This window comes from Balaenoptera physalus (genome assembly GCF_965194825.1).
Source record: "Balaenoptera physalus genome assembly, chromosome: 15".
NCBI classification, from domain to species: Eukaryota; Metazoa; Chordata; class Mammalia; order Artiodactyla; family Balaenopteridae; genus Balaenoptera; species Balaenoptera physalus.
The window spans coordinates 71,523,153-71,536,211 of NC_138894.1; the positions used below are offsets into that span (position 1 = coordinate 71,523,153).

The window sequence follows — 13,059 nt, forward strand, 5'->3', positions numbered from 1 at the left end:
GAAACAAAGTAAGGATAAGGAAATTAATAACGGACTTTTAAAGTCAACTAAGAAGGAAAGAATAAGAGATCAGTTAAACTTAGAAAGGAGCATAAAAATTTCATGCAAGGCTAATTTTTTCCTTCAAATACTGTAGTCATGACATATTAAGAAATAATAACACCTTACCCTTGGAAACCTCCAACATAAGGGGACTCTGCCTGTCTAGTCAAGAAGTGTAAGGACATACAGGTCATCAACAGATGGAGTCTATCAAAGCACTGAAAGCACAGCTACCATGAGCCCTCATGCAACACACGCAAGTTATATTTAAGACAAAAACATACATGAACAGGTATGTATATCAGGAAGGTATTAAACCTCTTTGAGCCTCACTTTCCTATTCTGTACCATGGAATATCTGCTGCACAGGGCTAAGAAAAAAATTCTTGTAAAAATCTGAACACACAAAAACTGAAAAAAATTTTATAATCTTTTGAAATATAAATTATGATCATGGGGAAAAAACACACTCATAACATTGTAGTTAACAGTTATTTTAATATTTCATGCTGTATCTCAATGATTAAAACTGTACTATTTAGGTTAAGTGTTTCATAATTACTAGTCTCTAAGAATAATAAGAATAATAACTTACGACAATCTCATAATTTTGTCAATGACAGGAGTCAAGACCTCTGAGGACTCCTGAACTCGATTACTGTGTTTTCACCCTTCTGGTTGAACCCTTTTCTCTTCTATGACAGTTCTCTACTGCTGCATGTACTGTATACTTTAAAATAAGCCTTCATCCAGATTTAATCACTCCCTGAGGGACAGAATTGAAATCATTCACTAAGCAAGACAAACAATGTAGAATATAAAGAAGATATACCAACTAATTCTGGAAAATGCAAACTTGCTATTAAAATTGTTGGAACAGACCATTTTAGCAGCAAACTGAGCCTCTGGAAAGAAACTTGCCCTCTGCTGTAATCTTGAATATTATTGACTGTGACACGTTAAAGCCATCTAAACCGAACAATATTTCCAAACTACCATACTATAACTGGGGTTTTGTGGCACCTTATTAGCATGAGTTTAGCCCAGTCAACCATCTTCCCAAAAGACTGGCCCTAATGGGGGACTATCTGAACAAGAGGAAGAAATGACACCACGGGTGGAGAGTAAGAAAGATAAATCATCAAGCCACCAAAAACACCCACACAGTGTCTCATCAAAAGCAGTAGCAGAATCTTGACTAAATCCAGCCTATTGGATTCATTCTGGTTGGGATGGATGAGCTATTTTGTGAGACAAGACATCCATGAGAGACAAATAGAAGAGGCTGGGATTAAGGGTGCTTCCCTCTTAGCCAGTCAGCGATCTAAATCTATTACGTTCAACCCTGTAGTCCTAGGAAAGCCTAGGAAAATACATCTTGCGCCTAGATTTTCCCAGACGCAATGCCATGGAAGGGCATTGTCTTCGTCACTGTATGACTGACTTAAGTTACTGAAAGCCTAAAGCTTAACATTGTAAACACTTTTGTTTCGATGATGTAAGTGTTGGTTTGAACTTTAAGTATGTTTGATTGGGATGAAGTAGAAAGTGAAACAGCTGGACACATCTGGTGGTGACTGCTAAGAACCACAAGGCTGCTCTGTCTGCCTTGTGGAAAGGGGAAGCCCTCCTTCTCATCGCAGGGGCAACTCGCCCCCCAGCTACGCTGTCAACCCCGTCACTATACTACTGGGACCTGCTGAGAGAAGTACGGGCTGACTCCTGTTCAGAAGAGGACAGCCCGGCATTCCAAGAGACCTTGAAGCTGCTACAACTAATTCCTGCTCTGACCACAGCCAGATAAGGGTGATCGTGGGCTCTGCCTTCTAGTTGAGGTCCTCCCTTTCTCTCCCCTCTGAATCACAGAAGTGAGAAGCAGCAAGAAACGAGCTGAAAGCACATGTGTGTGTGGGCTCCTTTTCCCTAAACGTAACAAAAAGGTAATGAACAAACAAGAGAGCTGTAGCAGGTCTAGAACTTGAGTAACAATCCTCAGCCATCATTAACTAAAGGAAATGAGTAATAGTACTGGTAATGGTACGCACGTCTTACTATAACTATCCTACAAGTGACAGACACATTGCAAATATGAAACTACACAGAGCTGTGCTTCCTCGTCCTCCATCTCCTTCACTTTCCTCCAATTCGAGGATGTAAATAAATACATGTGCTCGCAAAGACACACAGACACATGAACAGACAGGCCACTCTATCTCATGGCCTCATGGAGAAGCAAAGCCATGAGAAGTGACACCATGTGGGGCAAGTAGAGGCAACTGTCCACTCACTCATTCCACAAATAGAAATTAAGTGTAATCACCATCCTACTATGTCTTCCTCACTTCCTCCTTCATGGTTGGCATCTACCTTTTCCTCTAATTTCACCCTTCACAATTATTTCCACTTTGGACCATCTCTCAGCCTTACAAATATATATCCTCCTTAACTCTTCCTTTCCTTCTCTTTTACTCAAGTATATCTAGTGTTTCCTATCTCCCAGGGAAGAAAAAAAAATCTCCTTTCAATTGGGATTTTCTCCTCTCTTCCCCCATACCTTTACATTAAAAAAAAAAAAAAAAAAAAAAAAAAAGGCTTAACAATCACTAGTGAAAATCAGATCTGTCATAGCATTGTAAATAATTTTGTAAGGGAAAACCAAACTGTTTAAAGAAAATTAGATTAAAATGAAAACTATAGGACCCCTGGTTCAAAATGGATTTGGGGGCACCCATATATTTTCCCTTCCTCCAAAGAAGCCCTAAAAGTTATAGGTAAGGAATAAAAAAAGAAAAGAAACCCAGACTTGACATTTGGCTGTTATGCAATAGGACAGCCACACTAGTCATTAAAATATTGAAGTACTCTGTTCTGACAAACATCTACTGTCCCAAGTGTTCCTCCCTCCTCCACTCCACTGGACTCCCCAGGATATCCACTCAGTCCCATAAGTAAGAAATTCACATTTGACAGAGCTGGAGACCTCAGGGTCTCGGCTCCAGCATCCTTTCTGATGTGCGGCACAGGTAAGGATACTAAAAATGTTTCACATAGCCCATTAACACATACAGGAAAAATTTCAACAAATCTGTTAAGAGAGCAGGGCAGACTGAGAAATGTTGACTGTTGTAGGAGGAAGGAAGCCATACCTAAATATTTTAACTTCTTTTATCTCAATCTACAGTAAGAAGCACATTTTACATGGAGATCCAGTACACATCCATACATATTTTTTTTTAAATACAGCTAAGTATTACAAAATAGTATATTTATCCTTACTATGCAAAGGACACGAATATTCTCTCCTGTCATTTTTTTAAATGACAGTCTTGAACTACTACATTGATGTCATGACTTCCTGACTCCTAATGGGTCACAAAGTAGCTTAAGGACACTGGTTGAAAAAATCACACAGGCACAGAAGAAGCCATCTTCCCAGGAGACCACAGACATGTTCTGGATACTCAAACCAAGTAAAGCACAGGGTGATAATGAGAAGTAGGGCTGAACACTGGTGTCTTCACTAAGAAGGCTACATATGAAGGCAGCTGTTCTCCCCGATTCCAGCAAAGAGAACATCCAAAAGTCAGGCTTCTACCCCCCATCAGGGAAAAAAATTAGTCTTCTTCTCTAAAAGAATGGAACTATGTGGTACAAACCACAAAACTTACTCCCCCAGAGTAAGGCCCTCTCATTCTGGTGTTTGGAGATCCCCTAGCTTCAAGATTGGTTTCCCATATTTCCCCTAAAAGGAAGGTTGCCAGGCAACCAGGAGACAGGGAGCTCCAGGAGAATGATCCTAGGGAGAAAAGGGGGAGTCATGACAATGGAAAACATGATTGAGATTTTGGAGAAACTTGACTATATATACGCAATTGATGGAATGGGAAAAGGGAGAATCCATTCCCATTTGATGCTAGGAACACACTCCTTCAGAAAGCACAGAGGTGTTGGCCATGGACACACAGAGGGAGCAACCTAAGCACCCTATACTTGGCTTCGCCTTGAGTGGAACACCCACAGACAATATTGCGAAGGCTGTAGCTGCTAGAAACAACCCATGTGACCAACGTAGGTGACATAAATGCACATACCTAGCTGGAGGAGGTTGGCAAATTCTGGAAGAGGAAGAGGAGAAGTGAAGGGAAGATGAGGAGAGCCACTGCCCTCATCTTACAAAATGGAGGGTCATGAGAGAACATTCACAACCTTGAAAGATGAGGTTGACGTTAGAGGAAATAGAGGTTTAAATGTGTTGGTAGAGTATGCAGAGACAAACTCTTAATACTAAACAATGATGTTTGAGAGGAAGGGTGGGGAGCAAGAGGTGAAATGAATAAGCTGAATCTTCATCTCCTACGGCAAGCAGTTTTTAGACAACATTTAAAGGGAATAAATCTAGAACTGGCCAGAGGTCACTACCAGAAGGAGTAATAGGACCTGAGGATTAAATTAAGGGTGGCGGGGAGCAAAAGGAAAAGGAGTCAAGTGATGATGAAGGTTTCCAGTCTGGCTGACTCGAAGGGTATTTTTGGTTCAAGTCCAAGAGGAAAAGTAAAGGCAAGGAGGTGTGCCGAGTTAAGGCAGTCAGAAAAAAGGGGCCGGTGTGTGAGGAAGAGAATTATGTTAGTTTTAGAGATAGAAATGTGGGGTGGATCTCTGGGGAGCAGATACAGAAAGCCTCTGAGTTTAGGAACAGTGATGTTCCAAGAGAGGCCAAATTCTTCTAAGGCAAAAATGTTTCAGAAAAACTATGGAACCACACAGTCTTGGAGGCTAGTCGCACTTAGCGGTGGGGACACAAAGAAAATCAAGAGGAGATAAAAACAAAAATAACATAGATACAGAAGCGATAAGTGGAAGAAAGTTTCTAGATGGAAAGGAGAGAGAACCACCTGAAAATTGCTGCAGAAAAGGCAGGGAAACAAGCAATTGGAAAAGGCCACTGGGTTGGGTTGTAGGTCACCAGCCCCCTCGGCACTGCCACTTTAATAGTGACAGGAGTGGGACTGCATGGGGTGAAACACTTGATCGGTGCTCTACTGGTGACACTCGGAAAAGGAGAGAAGCAGGCCAGAAGTCAGGGGTACAGCCAGCCATCTGAAGACTTGAATCTGTGTAAACCTCTGTATCTTTGTAAGTAGAAAGGAAACAATTACATAAAACTTCTTTCCTTAAAAGAAGGGATTAGTCACACACTGTTTACACTTCTGCCTTCACAGTGGCAATTTTTGGCACAAGAATGGACTAAAATTTTCCATATTTCTACTAAATCCATTATTTGACCTGTAGAGCGGGTGGGAGGATCTGGCAACACCCAAGCCCCTTTCCACTTAAGGAAAGGGCTTTGGACCTCACAGAAGGGAGCCTCCAACAGGCCATAAAATGTTTCCCACAGAAGGTAGGTCTGACATGATCAAACCCTCTCCCCTATGATTAGGGCACTCAGGTTTATAATCAGGATGAAGAAAAACTGGGAGAGGAAACAGTGCTGCCACAGAGAAGTCACCTCCAGTCTTTCAGGGCCTGTTTCTCTTTACAAAATTCAAGTGGTCATATGTGCCCCGGTTGTGTTTCAAGTAGCTCAGAAGTGTGGGTGAATGCTCCTCAAAGAACAGAATGCACCAAAGTAAATAAGAAATGCAAGCTGTGATTTGATGGAGAAAGGCTCTTTCCTGCAAAGTTCAAGGACAATGTGCACAGAGACGGACAAAGAAAAACCTCCCTCTAGGAAGAGGTCACAAGGCAGCGTAACACACACACACACACACACACACACACACACACACACACACACACACAGAGGTAAGGGGAGACAAGTGTTTGTTTTCAGTAACCCCATTCATAGGAAATTATCTATCCAACCAAAAAAAATAAGGAGGTAAAAGGCTGCTGATGAGGAGACTAAAGGACAGCACAGATTTCCAGTAACAGAGTGAGGGCTGGAGCATGCCAGAACAAACACAGAGAAAGTGAAATGAAACAAGCAAACACAGTCATGAGAACAGGAAGAAAGTAAAGATTACACTGAAAATATCAATGTAGGGATAGACCATTACAAAGTCTTACGCTTCAAATGAGATGAAAAAGACAAAAAAATATTGAAAAAATAAAATTAAAGAAGGTAGATATTGGGGGTTGGGGGGCATGTTGGAAAGACATGGAAATTAAGGGAGCTTTGGTGGTCATCATGAATAAACATGGTAAACTCAACCAAGTTGAACCGATTTTCTTTTACCAGTGGTTCTTAACTGGGGTGATCTGACTCCCAACCCAGGGACATTTGGCAATATCTGAAGGCATCTGTAATTATCAGGACTTGGAGGTAAGGTGCTCACATCTAGTGGGTAGAAGCCAGGGGTGCTACTAAATATCCTATGACATACAGGACAGTCCTTCATGAGAAAGACTTATCGGGCTAAAAATGTCAACAGTTCTGAGGTTGAGAAACACTGCTGTAACCATGAGCTATTATCACAGAACAGGTGTAATGAAGACCTGAGTAAAAGAGCCAATGGCCTCCAGGAGTAGCAATGAAGATGTCCACAGAAATGATGCAGCCAGGAACACAAGAATTTAGATTCAACAATGAAGAAATGGATTAAAAAAACATACAACTTCCACCTGTGTCTTTTGGAAGCCCCAGTAAGGCCACAGGAAGGTGGCCTTGTACTCAAGTTGTTCGGGTGGCTTGGGTGTAAAGGAATGCTAGAATAGCACTGAAAATGTAATGGGATGGCCTAGAAAATAATCATTTTTATTAGAACTCCTCAAAGGAACAGTATAGAATGTGGTTGGAGAAAACCCTTTGATAAACTGCTTAGCATTGGGCTGAGGGTGTGCCATAAAGACACGATGTAAAAATAAGATCTGGTCAGTCACTAAACCGCTTTCTAAGGAAGGTGAGTCCCATCTACTGTATGGCTTTTTGGTTATGCCAACAAGGTCAGAAGCATTTGGGGCCAGACATGAATTGTCTGGGATAACAAGGGAGAAAGGCTCAGGGCTGCACCGACAATTCTCCCCACTACTCTCACAGTCGTCACATTCTCCTCTGAAGACATCTGTCTGACCTCAAGTGCTGGCCTCTCAGAGGCACCCTGTGCCCTGGAATAGCCCTGGTTAGAAGAGCCTTCTGGACCTGACTGCTACATGCGAACATTCAAGGAATTCTCCAACCCTCTAATCCCAAGTTCCTAGAAGGGACGGGACTATAATAAAAGAGCTGTAATGAAGAGGAGACTCTGAGAAGCACAGTGAGCAAGGCCTCCTCTTGGGAAGTTTAATAATCATAATGCTTGGGAGATTAAAAAAAAATGAAGCGTAAATCAACTATACTCCAATAAAAATTTTTTTAAAAATGAAGTGGACTGAAATTAAGTGCTTAAAAAATGTAAATGGTCTTACCTCAATGAAAAGTCAAAGACTGTCGGACTGAATAAAAACGCCCAGGTGTTGTACATGCTGCTTACAACAATTCCATTTTAAATATAAAGACACAAATAGGTTAAAAACAGAAGGATGAAAAAAGAGGTAACATGTTAACATGAGTCAGATAAAAGCTGCAGTGGCGCTGTTAATAACAGGCAGAGTAGATTTCAGAGCAAAGAATATTATCAAGGATAAAAAGCATCATTTCATAAGGATAAGGGTCAATTCATCAAGAGGACATAAGAATCCTCAACAGTTGTGAACCTGATAACAGAGCTTCAAAATACGTGAAGCAAAAACTTAAATAAAAAAAAAAAAAGCCATGAGAAATAGATAAAACTTTGTAGCTGTAACTGCAGGTTTAGTACCTTTCAATTGACAGAACAAGTACACAGAAATCAGTAAGGATACAGAAGACTTGAACAACACTATCAGCTAGCTTAACCCAATTGACATTCATAGAACACTTTGCCCAAGGGCAGAGCACATGTTTCCCAAATGCATACAAGATATTTACCAAGATAGAACACATTCTGGGCCATATAAAAAATTTCAGTAACTTTTAAAGGGTTTGGGTCATACAAAATTATGTTCTTTGACCATAACAGAATTAAATTAGAAATCAACAACAGAAGTATCTTTAGAAAATGCTCCAAATACTTGTAAACTAAAAACCAAACTTCAAAATAACCAATGGATCAAAGACAAAATCAAAAGGGAAATAAAAATTATTTTTGGGCTTCCCTGGTGGCGAAGTGGTTGGGAGTCTGCCTGCCAATGCAGGGGACACGGGTTCAATCCCTGGTCCGGGAAGATCCCACATGCCACAGAGCAACTGAGCCCGCGAGCCACAACTACTGAGCCTGTGCTCTAGAGCCCACGAGCCACAACTACTGAGCCCATGCGCCACAACTACTGAAGCCCGCGTGCCTAGAGCCCGTGCTCTGCAACAAGAGAAGCCACTGCAATGAGAAGCCCACGCACCGCAACAAAGAGTAGCCCCCGCTCGCTGAAACTAGAGAAAGCCAGCACGCAGCAATGAAGACCCAATGCAGCCAAAAATAAAATTAATAAAAAAAAGAAAAATTATTTTGAACTGAATGAAAATGAAAACACAACCTACCCAAATTTACGGGATGCTGCTAAACCACTACACCAAGCAGTAAGGTTGTAGTGCTAAATACCTGTATTAGGAAAGAAGAAAGGTCTCAAATCAATGACCTCGGCTTCCAAAGAAAGAAACCAGCAAAAAGGAAAATAAAACCCAAAATAAAAAGAAATGAAATAAAGACCAGAGCAGAAATGGATGAATTTGGGGGTGGGGGGAAGTCAATAAAAGCTGTTTGAGAAGATCAGTAAAACTGATAAATCTCTGGCTAGACTGATAAACAAAAAGAGAAAGAAGACAAGTTATCAATATTAGAAATGAGAGAAGTGACATCACTATAGGTGTAGAAGGTCAAAAGGTCTAATGAAGCAATTTGAAGAAGCCTCCATTAGCCAAAGAATAACTGTGATTGGGTTGAATTATTTGAAATATGTTTAAATGTATCCATTCATTAAAAAAACTAAGTCACCTTTGGAAGATGTTAATCAACTCATTATTTGAAAATTGCTCAATCAACAATTAGCACTACACCCTCATGTGATGGTTAATTTTATGTTTCAACTTGGAGGGTGTTTTTGGATGAGATTAACATTTAACTTGGTGGACTCTGAGGAAGCAGATTGCCCTCCATCATGTGGGTGAACCTCATCTAATGAGTTGAAGGCCGGAATAGAACAAAAAGACCAGCCTCCCTGACTAAGAGGGAATTCTGCAGCAGACTACCTTCTAACATTATCTGCACCATTGGTTAGGTTCTCCTGGATCTCTGCCTGTTGGCCCTACTTCAAATCTGGACTTGCCAGCCCCCATAATCACATGAGCCAACTTCTTAAAATAATCTCATTATATATGGTATATATACACACACACATATGCACACATGCAATTGGTTTTGTTTCTCTGAAAAAGCCCAATATATAACCCGCTACTTTCTCTATACAAACTGAACCTCAAACAAACAACTGAGGAAAGATGGTTTGGAAAATTCTTCTAGCAGAAAAAGGATAGAATTAAAACACCACATTTGCTACCCCTATTGAAATGTAGTCAATAATCAATGACTGCTAACATCTCAAAAAGAGACAACACACGCCCCATGATGGAAGAGCACGCCACCACTTAGGAAGCAGTCCCATCAAAACTCAAACCTGAATGTGATCAAGCATCTAGACCTACACACCACTTACAGCAAATTCAAGGGGCAGAGTACATGTTAATTTCCCAGTAAAATCTACAGTTCAGTGAAGAGATTTCAAGGAAACAAAAAAAGAGGGAAGAGGGACTCACAGATCAAAATATTTAAGAAACAAAAACTGCCACGATGAATAGTTTTTGATCCCAATTGAACTAATAAGCTGTTAAAAACTTATGAAACATCTAGGGAAATTTACCTGGATTCTTAATGATAAATGTGATTAATTATCTTAGGTGGGATAAAGGTCTTGAGGGTATGTGTTAAGAGCCCTTATCTTTTAGGGATACTGATACATATGCTAAATATTTACAGACTGACTTCAAAATAATCAGGGGGAAGAAGAGACGTAGGCAGAGTATAAAAGAACACAATTGGCTCTGAATTGATAAGGATGGGTACTTTGGAGTTTCTCCATACTATTTCCTCTGTTTTTACGTGTTTAAACCATTCTCTGTTTACAAACTACAGGTATATGAAATTTTTTTAAACCTGTATCAAATGAGATCATCTATTTACAAGTACTTGGAAAAGTAGAAAAAAAAATTAATAAAACTGGAAGAAAAAAGTTAAAAAGTAGAAAACATTACTTACGTGTAAGGTGGCAATACTGCTTAGTATTCACAAAAAGAAAAAGAGAAAACAAATAGCAAGAGAGGAAAAAAGAATGAAAAGACAAAGAAATTCCAGCCATGCACATCCCCACTTTTCTTCTATTTCTAATTATCAAAGCTACAAACTACGGACACTGTAAAACTCTTAGAGGAAAACATAGGACGAACACTCTTTGACATAAATCACAGCAAGATCTTTTTTGACCCACCTCCTAGAGTAATGGAAATAAAAACAAAAATAAACAAATGGGACCTAATGAAACTTAAAAGCTTTTGCACAGCAAAGGAAACTATAAACAAGACAAAAAGACAACCCTCAGAATGTGAGAAAATAGTTGCAAATGAATCAATGGACAAAGGATTAATCTCCAAAATATATACACAGCTCATGCAGCTCAATATTAAAAGAACAAACAACCCAATCCAAAAATGGGCAGAAGACCTAAATAGACATTTCTCCAAAGAAGACATACAGATGGCCACAAGGCACATAAAAAGCTGCTCAACATCACTAATTATTAGAGAAATGCAAATCAAAACTACAGTGATGTATCACCTCACACTGGTTAGAATGGGCATCATCAGAAAATCTACAAATAACAAATGCTGGAGAGGGTGTGGAGAAAAGGGAACCCTAGCACTGTTGGTGGGAATGTAAATTGATACAGCCACTATGGAAAATGGTATGGAGGTTCCTTTAAAAACTAAAAACAGAATTACCATATGATCCAGCAATCCCACTACTGGCATATACCCTGAGAAAACAATAATTCAAAAAGACACATGCACCCCAATGTTCATTGCAGCACTATTTACAATAGCCAAGTCATGGAAGCAACCTAAATGCCCATCGACAGACAAATGGATAAAGAAGATGTGGTACATAGATACAATGGAATATTACTCAGCCATAAAAGGAAACGAAATTGGGTCATTTGTAGAGACGTGGATGGACCTAGAGACTGTCATACAGAGTGAAGTAAGTCAGAAAGAGAAAAACAAATAATGTATATTAATGCATATATGTGGAATCTAGAAAAATGGTACAAATGAACCGGTTTGCAGGGCAGAAATAGAGACACAGATATAGAGAACAAACGTATGGACACCAAGGGGGGAAAGCGGCGGGGGTGTGGGGGTTGGGGGGTGATGAATTGGGAGATTGGGATTGACATGTATACACTGATGTGTATAAAATGGATGACTAATAAGAACCTGCTGTATAAAAAATAATAATAAAATTAAAATTAAAAAAAAAGCTACAAGCTAATGAGGCAGATATCCTATCTGCAAAGGATGAGGTAACTGCTCAAAAGCTCTGAAAAGCACAGATGACTAAACTTATTCAGTTCAAGGTTTTGATGATTTATTTAGCAAGTAACCATGGAAGGAAATATTGTTAATAACCAAAGTCCTTAGTTTTGTCAAAAATGAGTTACTACGTTTGGTTACTTGGGACAGCATCCCTGAACACAAATTTAAAAGGAATTGCAGCCATCTCCTATTTATCTAAACTAAGAGAGGCCAGAGTAAATATAACTAAATACAATCTAAGAAAAATGCAAAATGTAAACAATAATTAAGGGCTTCTACCCTACTGAGGAAGTGACAACTGCAAAGCTTTTTCATCAAATTCTAGGAACCAGATCCTAACTCTACCACTTGCCGTGGGAAGGAAGGGGAGAATTATCTCAATTTCCTCACTGCAATATGAGAGTAATGATATCCACCTCACAAAGCTAATGTAAAGACAACACGAAATGGGATTTGTTCTTTAAAAACAATTCAGTTTTATTAATTAACATATATTAATTTCACACATAATCTAAATAAAGCTTTTTACAATTCATTGTGTGATCCTTGATCAAAATACAGATTACGAGCATAGAGAAACATTTTCATTCCTCTGATATAATGATCTGAGAACTGTGAGTTCTATGGTTTACAAAATGAAGCCTCATTATTTAGTAAACATGGAGGTACGTTAATTATATGACTTTACCTATACTTTTCTTGGGTATCAGTGAGTTAAGTGTGTGAAAATACCTAGCACAATATCTGATGCACATACAAGGGTGTCAGATTTTTTCACTCCCCTCCACCAATAAGTAGGAGAGCACAAATACAGGATTTCACCCCTCAGGTAACATTAGAGTTCATATTCAGAGACTGCCCAAATGTATAGTTAAAAGCAATGTTTGTCTCAAACAATTTTTATTAAAAAAAATTCTGAAGTTATTTGTAAATATTGAGTTTGGAATTTACAGTCCCATTCAGCAACCCTGAGGTCAGTTATCTATACAGTTATACCTACAAGTGAGAGACCTCCACCAGTTTCCAACAGAGAGTCAAGGAACCTAGCACCACAGCCGCTATGGAATATAGTTTGGCAGTTCCTCAAAAAGCTAAAGACATAATTACCATATGGTCCAGAAATTCCACTCCCATGTATATGACCAAAATGAACTGAAAACAGGGACTCAAACAGATACTTGTACACCAATGTTCACTGGAGCATCATGCATGACAGGTGAAAGGTAGAAACAACCCAAGGTGTGCCCTTTGACAGATGAATGGATAAACAAAATGTGATATACACACAATGGAATATTACTCAACCATAAAAAGGAATGAAGTTCTGATACATGCTATAACCTGGAAGAACCTTGAAAACA

The 13,059-nt window shown here is 39.5% G+C and overlaps 1 protein-coding gene and 1 long non-coding RNA gene across 7 annotated transcripts in view; one reads left to right on the forward strand and one right to left on the reverse strand.

Moving 5' to 3' along the window:
* Nucleotides 1-13,059, reverse strand: part of LTBP1 (latent transforming growth factor beta binding protein 1) — a 417,364-nt gene that overhangs the window by 272,276 nt on the left and 132,029 nt on the right. The window lies entirely within an intron of this gene.
* The window catches only part of LOC309643877, a 141,926-nt gene continuing 128,867 nt past the window's right edge, over nt 1-13,059 (forward strand). Inside the window, exon 1 of the long non-coding RNA XR_014254121.1 lies at nt 1-13,059. This exon is cut by the window's right edge and continues 17,786 nt beyond it. This is a non-coding gene — a long non-coding RNA (uncharacterized lncRNA).